This window comes from Uloborus diversus, chromosome 8 (assembly GCF_026930045.1).
Source record: "Uloborus diversus isolate 005 chromosome 8, Udiv.v.3.1, whole genome shotgun sequence".
NCBI classification, from domain to species: domain Eukaryota; kingdom Metazoa; phylum Arthropoda; class Arachnida; order Araneae; family Uloboridae; genus Uloborus; species Uloborus diversus.
The window spans coordinates 156599640-156611785 of NC_072738.1; positions in this window are offsets into that span (position 1 = coordinate 156599640).

Consider the following 12146-nt stretch of genomic DNA (forward strand, 5'->3'; position numbering starts at 1 on the left):
TTTTATTGCAGCAAGCGCTTCTTTTCCCTCGAGTTTCATCGGTTTTATTCAAAGATTGCTAAACAGTTATTTTAAAATATTTTCTACGAACACTTTTGTGTTATAAAGTTCTTGATACTTTTTGATTATTAATTTCTTCAAAATCATATTTTATTTTGCTATTAAAATATTTCATGTAGTTTTGTAATATTGTTTACCCATTCCAAAATATTAATTTTTACTAATGGGTAGAGCAATATTTTATTGAAAATGATAAGTGTACAAACACTTTTGGGAGCAACTGTATGAATTATAACATTGAATAAAACATTACATGTAGAGTGGCAGAAGAAAAAATATCAATACTTATTGGGGAATGGGTACATATTTGTTGAAGAAAATAAAAATGCACAGGGAAAAAAATTTGAACTATTAAACTAAAAAATACACTTTGTTTTACAGAATTATTTTTGTAAAATTCATGGAGAAGAATGAAAACACATAACCATGCAATATATTCAACGTTGAAATTAAAAGCTTCAAAGTTCTATGCCTTTTATAAAAGCGCTATATTTATCATCTGCGTTAGTTTAGCTACGGTGGAATTTTTTTTTGTAAGTTTAAATTTGTACAAATTCTGTGGTCATGTTTGACATTTTTTTTTAACGAAATAAAGGAAGTTCGTTTTGGAAAAAAAAATGTCAATAAACCAACATTTCCTTTTGCAAATAAAAAAACAACGCTAGTTAAGCCTAACGTGGAGGTGACTCAAAGTTAATTCAAAAAACACACAGAGTTCTAAACCTAATCGAACGGTTCGTTTTCAATTTTAATGTGTTTTAAACACAACTATAAACGCAGCACTAAACAAAAATGTAACAATAAATAAAAGAAAAAGCACCTTGCACATACAAATTTTAATAAATACTAACCTTTTTTTATGAATCCTTTAGGATAATTTAACGAGCAAGTACAAGACTGAAACGAAAACTCCCAGAATGCACTGCAATATGACGAAATCGGGACGAAATAATTTCGTCAAAAAGTTGAGATTTCTGGTTTTGTCAAATATCACGTGATTTGGTGACGAAAGGATCGTCGAAAATAACGAAATAGTGCTCGAGGATTGCTAAATCGTCAAAATTGAGCGTTTCATTTTTGACAGTGCGTGTCTCTGGAAAATTAGAGTAAACTTAAGAAGGTATAATATAATAGCTTGGCACCTTCCTGATTTATCAAAGACGTTCCAAAAGCAGTATTGCAAACATGGCCAAAGCTAAGGCAGAATTGCCAGTAAGTATCAAAAATTTTACTCGCCTGCAATTCTTACAACGCCACGTCGTCCATGAACTTATTCGCTCCCTTTAGGAGCTTAATCAGTCTGGACGGGCCGTAATCGAACTGAAGCCGGTACACTTTGTGAATGCGCTCAGTTACTCTTTAAACAGTGATCTAAAATACTTTTTCACTACAGTGAAAAGTGTACATTCATGCAACTTGTAGCAATTCAAGAAACTTTTTGACAATGATACTTAATTTTTCAAAGAAGTGGATAAAAACCATTGAAATCTCTAAAATAACACGGAAATACTCAGTAACGTTTCGGAATTTTTTTAGTGTTCTCATAACTCGAACTACCAATAACTCGGACATTTTAGCCGGTCCCTTGGGACTTCGAGTTATCGATAGTTGACTGTAGATCGATCCTGTTATTCTAAATGGTATGTTATCGTGGGAAGGAAAAGAGCAGTGTCTGCAAATTTTTCTCTTCTTTTTTTCTTTTTGCATTTTTGTTTTCTATTGTACTTTAGCTTTGTTGTACAACTTGCTTGTTTGGTTTCTGCTGAAAATGAAGCACGAAAATAACGTCTAACATTTCTCTGCTGTTAGCATGGAAACCAGAACGTATTTCTTCAAATGTCTCAAAAACTCAATTCTACAGATACCTTTAACTTCTCACGGCAGAATACTTCTTAAATGAATAGCTTTTGACACTTTCATAAGAATATATAAAAGTATAGCAAACTTAAAGTAATGGGTACTATTTTCTCATTGAAAGTACGTATTTTGACTAACTTCAAACCTTAGCGATCAATTGTTCATTGCCACTTCGCTGAGACAAGGTTACATAGAAATTAATTGTTTGGCGATATTTTACGTTATTTTGCTTTTTTCGAGGACTTCAAAGGGGCCATTTCACGGAAAACGGTTGTTTTGTCCCGCACGTGAAGCTTCATATATTTCATTAAAAATAATACTTTAAAATATTAATGAGCACATTTTTTCTGCTTAACAAATTACAAACTCGTGTGTGATTTCTTTCGCAAAAAATTTCATCGTTACCCATTAAAAATATTGTTTTTTAATGAAGTATATGAACCGTACTGTCACGTGCGGGACAAAGAGTTGGCTTTTTCGCGGAATGGCCCTAAACGCGTTTCTGCAAACATTTCAGAAACACCTTTCTGCAGATACTGCGCTTTAACTTCCTACTGCAGTAAAAATATAGATTTTGAATGTAAAAATTCCTCCTTTTGCTCTTTTGTGCTATCCCTCTCATGTTATCTAGAAAACATTTAAATAATATAATTAAATTTTGTATTTTTTTTAGCCCGCGAGATTCACCTTAATTTTGGGTGAAAAAAGGTTGGGCACTACTGATCTACACAATAAGATAAAAACAGGTAACGAATCGATCTATCAAACGAGCCATAAATAAAACAGCAATCGACTGTATGATGCTTCCAAGACAAACCAAATCCAACAAAGTTGGTCGCGGGCGAAGCGCATCGAAGCAATGGTTGCTTGTTTCTTCATATTACAGGTCACATGGCGACACCAGCGCTAGACTAACGCAGGTCGGCCAATTCCGAATAGTGCACAACCATTTGTTTCCCAGAAGTCATGGGAGAAATTCGAAAAAAAAAAAAAAAAAAAAAACAGAAGAGGCGAATCATGCCTCATAAAACCAGTGCTTAGCAGCTCAAGCAAAGGAATTTTTGACCGGCCAAAGCGTCGAATTGATAGGTCATCCGCCATGCAACCTTGATTTGTCACCCGGTGACTTTTTGTTTCCCCAGAAATCAAAAATTAATTACTTCGCCAACGATTTTCGACTCCCGAACAAGCAGTTGATGCTTTTCAAACGCATGTTTTGGAGTTACCCAGATAGAAGTGAAAAAAATTTCTTCTGAAATTGGTTCACATGCATGCAAAAGTGTATTCATCTCCATGGAGACAAACCCCCTCTTTTGGATCTTAGAGCAGGAATTAAAATGGAGGGGACAAATCCGATCATAGGCTAAGCGAAAGCTGACCCAAAGACCCCAAGTCAAGTGACTCAACAACTGTTGGCACGTTGAGTGAAACAAACGAAAGAAACCTGATTTCTTCAAATGCTTTGCTTTAAAATATATCACGTGACTTGCGGTCACCCTCTTTACTTTATAAGTGGAGAGGATGAAGACTTTCATTCATGAAATCTCTTCTCAAAATTTTGAATATTTTTATTTGGAATAAAACCAATCTCGGTAATAAGTATATTTATTTGTCTAACCAATCTTAGTCATAAGTCAGCTTTCGCTTGGCTATGGGGGCGGAATGGGGTGGTTTTCTTCAGTCAAAAGTACTACTTTTAGTCATTGCAATGGATAGAATGAGCAAAAAAAAAAAAAAAGGTGGACACAGAAAATACTTTTATTTTTCCAGTAGTTTTTTTTAAATTAATTTTTTAAAATGTCCGATTTTTAAAACAAGGCGTGGTCTTGATGACGTCAGAAATGATGAAGTTTGCTGCATCTTTCTACTACGTTTCCACGTTATGATAATCAAGCAGCGAATTAAAATTGCGCTCTACGCTTGCTATCAACCATATCGTTGCCAATACAGGTGAGTAAAGATGCGAATTAAATATTTGTTCTGTGAATGGCAACACAGAATGGCATTTCATCATCTGTGATGTCACACGACTGAAGTGTAAACAATAAAAGCGCACCGACTTAAATAATTTTTTTAAAAAATATTAAACTTAAATAAATTATTTAAAAAATGGTCAGATTCTATGTTTTTAAGCATGCTCTTTCAGAAAAGAATACTTTTAAAATTTTGGAAACGACCCCATTGGCGCCCTGCAAGGAACTCCTTTTGCAATGCAAAAATGTGAGCTTTTGGATGTAAAGACACCAGTTAAAAGCAGCGAGAATAAACTGCAGACAGTTTTCACTATTGAAGCTGTCTGCAGCTCATTCTCGTTGACTTCATCTGTTGTCTTTACATCCAAAAGCTCACATTTTTGCACTGAAAAAGGAGTTCCTTGAAACCCCAAAACATATGCATGCAGTAATCGATTTCATCTCTACTCAATGCTTTGAATATTTTTATTTAGAATAAAACCAATCTCAGTCATAAGTATTTATTTTTTCATTATCAGGCCAGAAACATTTATTACTTTTGTTGGACAATAATGAAACTAAGAAAATAAAAACACATCTAGCAACCTTCGTACAAAAACTTGAACTTTCGAAAACTACTCCGACTTCACAGAATGAAAGCTGAATAAATTTCTCTAAGAGAAATTACGATTGTATCGCTGCAATAATACAAATTGTTGTCGTTTGTCGTGCTATTATCTTTATCTTTATCTTTATCTTTTCTCTTTATACTAATAATAAAGCTGAAATTCTCTCTGTCTGTCAGGATCTCTGTGACGCGCATAGCGCCTAGACCGTTCGGCCGATTTTCATGAAATTTGGCACAAAGTTAGTTTGTAGCATGGGAGTGTGCACCTCGAAGCGATTTTTCGAAAATTCGATGTGGTTCTTTTTCTATTCCAATTTTAAGAACAAAATTATCATAAGAATGACGAGTAAATTACGAAACTATCATAACGCGGAACCGTAACATGGGCACAAGCCAATTGGCGAGATACGAAGGTATCATAACGAGGAACTGTAACATGGGTACAAGTCAATTGGCGAGATACGAAGGTATCATAACGTGGAACTGTAACATGGGTACAAGCCAATTGGCGAGAAAGTTCACCATACATTATTTGTAAATATACAGGCAACCAAAAGACCTTTGAATTTTTCTATTACGGGCAAAGCCGTGCGGTTACCACTAGTTTAGAATAAAACCAATCTCAGTCATAAGTATTTATTTTTTCATTATCAGGCCAGAAACATTTATTACTTTTGTTGGACAATAATGAAACTAAGAAAATAAAAACACACCTAGCAATCTTCGTACAAAAACTTGAACTTTCGAAAACTACTCCGATTTCACAGAATGAAAGTTGAATAAATTGCTCTAAGAGAAATTACGATTGTATCGCTACAATAATAGATTGTTGTCGCTTGTTGTGCTACTATCAAAACATATAAAGAGAGACATATCGAAAAACTGGTATCTGCTGATAGTTGAGTCCAAGAAGATGTTAGAACCATCGAGAAGAGATAAAATGGACGGAGTGAAGACTTTCATTCGTGAAACAGAGACACCAAGTAACGTGATAGATTCTAAAGCGAAGGATTGGAAGTAATCATGTTTCTTTCGCTAATTTCACGCAAAACGTGTCAACCATTCGCCGTTGTTAAGTCACGTGGCTTGAGATCTTTTGCCCAAGCTTTTGTGAAGCCAATGATTGGACTTACTGCCTCCTTTTATAATTCCTCCTCTAAGGTTAGAACCGACTCTTTCAAGTGAACCCCTCCGATACCCTTGCGAAACTGAGCTGATTTTCCTATCCCTTGTTACTGTTTGTTCTGAGGAAGAGAAGGAAATCTGAAAATTTTAACTAAAATGTATGCACAATTATAACTTTTAGAAGCAGGGAGTAACCAATTGGCAAACACTCTTGAAGAAAAAAAAAAGCAGGAGAGGCGAATCATGCTTCAGAAAGCCAGTGCTAGCACCACACTCAGTGGCTCAAGCAAAGGAATTTTCGACCGGCCAATGCGTTGAATTGATAGGTCATCCGCCATGCAACCTTGATTTGTCACCCGGTGACTTTTTGTTTCCACAGAAATCAAAAATTAATTACTTCGTCAACGATTTTCGACTCCCGAACAAGCAGTTGGTGCTTTTCAAACGCATGTTTTGGAGTTACCTCGATAGAAGGGAAAAAAATTCTTCTGAAATTGGTTCACATGCATGCAAAAGTGTATTCATCTCCATGGAGACAAACCCCCTCTTTTGGATCTTAGAGCAGGAATTAAAATGGAGGGAGCAAATCCGATCATAGGCTAAGCAAAAGCTGACCCAAAGACCCCAAATCAAGGGACTCAACGACGATTGGCACGTTTTGAGTGAAACAAGCGAAAGAAACCTGATTTTTTTAAATGCTTTGCTTTAAAATATATCACGTCATTTGCAGTCTTGGTTTCATGAATGAAAGTCTTCACCCTCTCCACTTTATAAGTGGAGAGGGTGAAGACTTTCATTCATGAAATCTCTTCTCAATATTTTGAATATTTTTATTTGGAATAAAACCAATCTGGGTAATAAGTATATTTATTTGTCTTACCAATCTTAGTCATAAGTCAGCTTTCGCTTGGCTATGGGGGCGGAATGGGGTGGTTTTCTTCAGTCAAAAGTACTACTTTTAGTCATTGCAATGGATAGAATGAGCAAAAAAAAAAAAAAAAAACATGGACCCATACACATCGAAGCAGTGGTCGCCTGTTTCTTCATATTGCAGGTCACATTACAACATCGGCGTTAGATCAACGCAGGTCGGCCTATTCTGAATGGTACACAACCGTTTGTGTCCCAGAAGTCATGGGAGAAATTCGAAAAAAAAAAAAAAAGCAGGAAAGGCGAATCATGCTTCAGAAAGCCAGTGCTAGCACCACACTCAGTGGCTCAAGCAAAGGAATTTTCGACTGGCCAAAGCATCGAATTGGTAGGTCATCCGCCATGCAATCTTCATTTGTCTTTTAAACTTGGTAGACTAAGCAGATAATTCAATTATATATATTAATCTGAATAGTTATCATCCCTCTTATTCAATTTTTAAGAGAGCTTTCTATAAAGCTATAAGTGATAACAATATAAATTGCCCTACAGAAATTGATTTTACATTTATATATTAGCAAATTTCAAAACATAAACTGGTAGTCAAAGACACACGAATAGATTATTAACAGATGAATTAACAGATAATAGCCTACGTTTTATAGCACAAATATACAGATTACAGCGTACAGGGTTTCCAATCCCGCGCCGATTTCAGTCCCGCGGGATTTCGGGATTGTAAGGAACTAGTCCCGCGGGATCTCGGGATCCCACAGGATTGACTTTATTTATTTAAAAATAGAAAAAGTTGTGCTTTTTTAGGAAGGACTGCTTTTGTTACTTGAATTAGTAGTTTTTTTCTTTTTGAATTCCGAACACAAATGGAAAAGAACACTTCAAAATCGAATTCCAATTAGTAATTATTGTTTGGTACGCAAAAGTGTATCCTAAAAAGGTCCAATGTATCTTAACAAAACATCGCTAGTACACTGTAAAAACGATTCAGAAACGTTCCTGGAAAATAATGGGCAGCTGATGAGCCCAATTTCTGTCAGTAACATATTTTGTAAAAACCAGGAACGTTCTCGCTAAAATTCAGTAACCGTCCCCTGATATTATCCTGGAAGCTTATTGAAAAAATCCGAAATCTTCCCGTTTAAAGCCAGTCGCATAATATAGTAGCTTGGTAACTTCCTGATTTATCAAGAAAGTTCCAATTGCAGTAATGCAAACATGGCCAAAGATAAGAAAGAATTGCAAGCAAGTATCATGAATTTTACTCGCCTGGAATTCTTGCAAGGCTACACAGTCCATTGACTTCTTTACTTCATTTTGGAGCTTAATCAGTCTGGACGGGCCGTATTCGGGGCGAAGCCGATAGACTATATAAATACGCTCAGTTCATCTTTAAACTACGAGCTAAAAATATTTTTCACAACAGTGAGCAGTCTGCATTCGTGCGACTTGTCGCAATTCAGGAAACATTTTGACAATAATACTTGATTTTTCCAGGAAGTGTATAAAAACCATTAAAATCTCGAAACGTTACACGGAAATTCTCAGTAACGTTTCGTAATATTTTTACAGTGTACAGGATGAGAAAGGATTTTTGCTTAAAAAATAATGCACTTGACGAAAACACGTGCTGAGACTCCACTGTGGCTCCACTTTTGCAAAAGATCCCCATTATCTTCATCTTCTGAAATAGATTTTTCTACTCGTATGCTTGGTTTGTTCCCAAAAAACTGCAAATTTCGGATAAAAACAATGGCTATGTATGTATGTTTTGCTGTATCTAGTTTAACTTGCATTTACCATTGTTGTTTCATAAACGTTGGTCATTGAAACAGTGAATTTGGTTCATTACTGCAATGGGTGAGTGCTACTTGGTTTCACCAAGTCGTAGCATGAGTAAAGGTTTTTGGATAATTTCACTAATTTTACCTCTCACTTTAAAGAGACATTCAAAAACTTGAGCAGCTGCACTAGTCTTTCGAGTCATCCTATGTTTCATCCAAGTTTCTGTCGCCTCTTACAGAGTCGTGCAGAATTTCGTCTCCTCAGAGCAACAGTAAGATATCTAATCCCAGAAATAATACTAAGATATCTTACTTTTGCTCAGAGGCAGCAATACACAAATAATGGCAGGTTTTACACTGCTTTCTTCTTTGTGGAAAAATATTGTGCACTTTAAGTTAAAGAGTGCATTCCTTAAGCTTACAGAAGTTCTCCAATATTGCATTGAGGCTACCCCAGCGGGTTTTGCAATTTATCAATTTTTTGTAAAGCGTAATTTTCTGGAATTAAAGTTTTAAAGGATGGTTTTTGAAAGTGTTTTTAAATTATACGCTTTTTTCAATTGCCGAACGTGTGAATCTCAAATCTCAAATCTCTCTCTCTGACTAAATCCTCGAATGAGAATACCAATTCAATCTCAGAAAAATAAATTCAATTTTTATTGCGTTCTTAAATGGTAAATACACCGTTCATCATATGAGACAAAGTTTTTCTTGTTCTTTTTGCAGATATGGGAGGAAAGTTCTTCAAACTTCAGGTGATGCTTGTGAAAATAATCATTTTATGAGCGGCATAAGTTGGAAAACGTTTACATGGAAAAAAATTGCGACATTGAAAATCCTGCGGGATTTGGCTTTCAATCCCACGGGATTAATCCCGCGAAATATCATGCGGGATTCCACGGGATTGGAAACCCAAACTGCGTACATACGTTTCGGGATTTCAAAGAACTCCTTTTTCAGTGCAAAAATGTGAGTTTTTGGATGTAAAAATATCAGGTAAAAGCAACGAGAATGAACTGCAGGTAGCTTAAGGGGGTCAGGGACACATTTTGAAATTTTTTTTAATTATATACTTTAGAGTTTTGAATTTTTTTACACTGATTCACCATCTAAATAATAAGCAAAATCACAACATAAATATGAAAAAATATATATATATTTTTTAATTTAAATTTAGTTTTTTTTTTTTCTTTTTTAAATGGGGTCGCTTGAAATTGCTATAACTCAAAATATTGTTGGTCAATTTTCAATTTTTTTTTTCAAAAAAGTATGCACAAATATCTAAGCTTTAACTTTTACTCGGCGATTTTAAAAATATTGATTCAATAAAAAATATAAAAATATTTGAAGAAAAATTTCGAAAAATTCGAAGATACTTTTAAAAAAAATCACATTTTTTGCAGTAAATGCTTTTTTCAAAATCACCGAATAAAATTTAAAGTAAACTGTTTGAAAAAGACATGCTCCAAATTTCATTACTTTATCTTCATTGGTTCCTGACATATAAGAGTTTGAATGCAAGAAATCGGGAAAAATTGCATCATGGAGAAAAACGCGTTTAAAGTTTTCAAGTTAAATACACATTAGTTAGGTGCGGGCAACAAAAAGAATTATATATTTTGTTCTAATAAAGATAGAAACACGATTCAAACATCCTTTTAAGCAGAAAAAACGGAGTAATTTTTTAAATGATAAACGAAAAAAGAGAAAAAATTGCAAAATTTGACGATTTTAAATAACAAAAGTTTTTTGCAGTTCGTTCTCGTTGCTTTTACCTGGTGTCTTTATATCCAAAATCTCACTTTTTGCATAGAAAAGGGGGTTTCTTGCAGGAGCGCAAACTCCGGCGGTGCTCGAGCACCCCCCCCCTCCCTCCCTCTTGAATATATATGTTTGTGTGCCGGACACCCATAATGACAGTGAGCGGAAGAAAAGAAGAAATATATTCTTAGGAAAAATTTTATTTCCTAAATAAGGATGACCTCCAGACTAGAGATCTGTGGCGTCATAAAGCTGCTTGTATTTTTTTTTCCCTGATCTGTATTATTTTTTCTTTCGTTTTAATGGCATAAAAATAAAAAATCCCCACCTTTCATGAAATTTATTCTCAATTTTTTTTTTCGTTTTAATGGTATAAAGATCAAAAATACCCATCTTTCATGAAATTTATTCTCAATTATTCATACAAAAAAGATTTTTTAAACTTATTTATAAGTTACCTTTGTAGTTGCTTGATGTATTTTTCTCTGCACGTGTGAAAACGCTCGAAGTTCGCTTTAATTGATAAATATTTCAAAAACCGATCTTAGAAAGTAATCCTTGGAATTCCCAAGAAATATTGATTATCACGTACTTTATTATTTCTTCGTTTGTTACTTTCTGAATTTTTTGACCGGTGTAATTCTGTCGGAATCAAGGTAGTTTTAAGTGAGACAGAACGACAAGAAATTATTGGAAGTCTTCAAAGAAAAAAATATTTATTTATTTATTTATTTTTGAATTATATCTTCTTGAATCTTAATTGAACATATTTTTCTGTTGGTTTACATTTTTTAAGTCCATGAGAAGGGGGAGGGAATTATAATTAAAATTAAAAAATAAAAACAAAATTAAAATTAACTCCACTTGTGCAACATGCACTCTGTATTAGAAAAAGAAAAATGACAAAAATTCAAACATGCATTTGGTCATTCAGGAAAGTATTATGATTCTTTTGTGAAGTACGGATAACAAATTTAATAGGATGTTTATTTTTTTGTATTTCTTCAATGACTTTGTTATGTTTGAAAGATATTCAACATACGTTTTTTTTACCCAACAACAATATCAATCTTAGTACTTTTTATTCAGAAACTTTAACTTACACTTATAGTTTAGAAATATCATTTCTTCTGTTTCTCTGGGTTTGTGTATTTATTTACGTATTTTTTAACGTTGGTTAAGGATAAGAAAACGAACAAATTGGACTATTGTGTTTCTATAACTTGTGACTGTCGCAAATATTTTCGCTGGTAAAACATTGCGATAGTATTTATGTTGATATTACCCATAAAGTATTTCTCTTAAAAATAAATAAATAAACAAATAAATAAAACGTTTTCGTGAAAGCTTCATTTTGAAAATTTGCTTGATCAGAAAGGGGGGGGGGGAGCTGCAGAGGCTCTTTTTTGATTCAGAGTTTGAGCACGCCCACTAATTTTCAAATCCCGTCGCCGGCGCCACTGCATTGTAAAAACGATTCAGAAACGTTCCTGGAAAATAATGGGCAGCTGATGTGCTCAATTTCTATCAGTAACATATCTTGCAAAAACCAGGAACGTTTTCCGCTAATATTCAGTAACCTCCTTGAAAATTCAGAAATCTTCCCGTCGGAAGCCAGTTGTGTCTCTGGAACTGTAGAGTAAACTTTAGAAGGTATAATATAATTGCTGGGCCCCTTCCTGTTTTATTAAGAAAGTTCCATAAGCAGTTTTGCAAACATGGTCAAATCTAAACCAGAATTGCAAGCAGATATCGAGAATTTTTCACGCCTGCAACTCTCGCAAAACAGCGTAGCCCATACTTATTCGCTCCCTTTGGGAGCTTTATCAGCATGGACGGGCCTTAAGTAAGCTGAAGCCGATTCACTTTATAAATACGCAAAGTCAAGCTTTAAACTGGGAGCTAAAAATATATTTTACACCAGTGAGAAGTGTGCATTCGGGCAACTTGTAGCAATTCAGGAAACTTTTTGGCAATGATACTTGATATTTCCAGGAAGTGGATAAAAACCATTGAAATCCCGACACGTTACACGGAAATACTCAGTAACGTTTCGGAATTTTTTTACAGTGTGGTTCCTTGAAATCCCGAAAC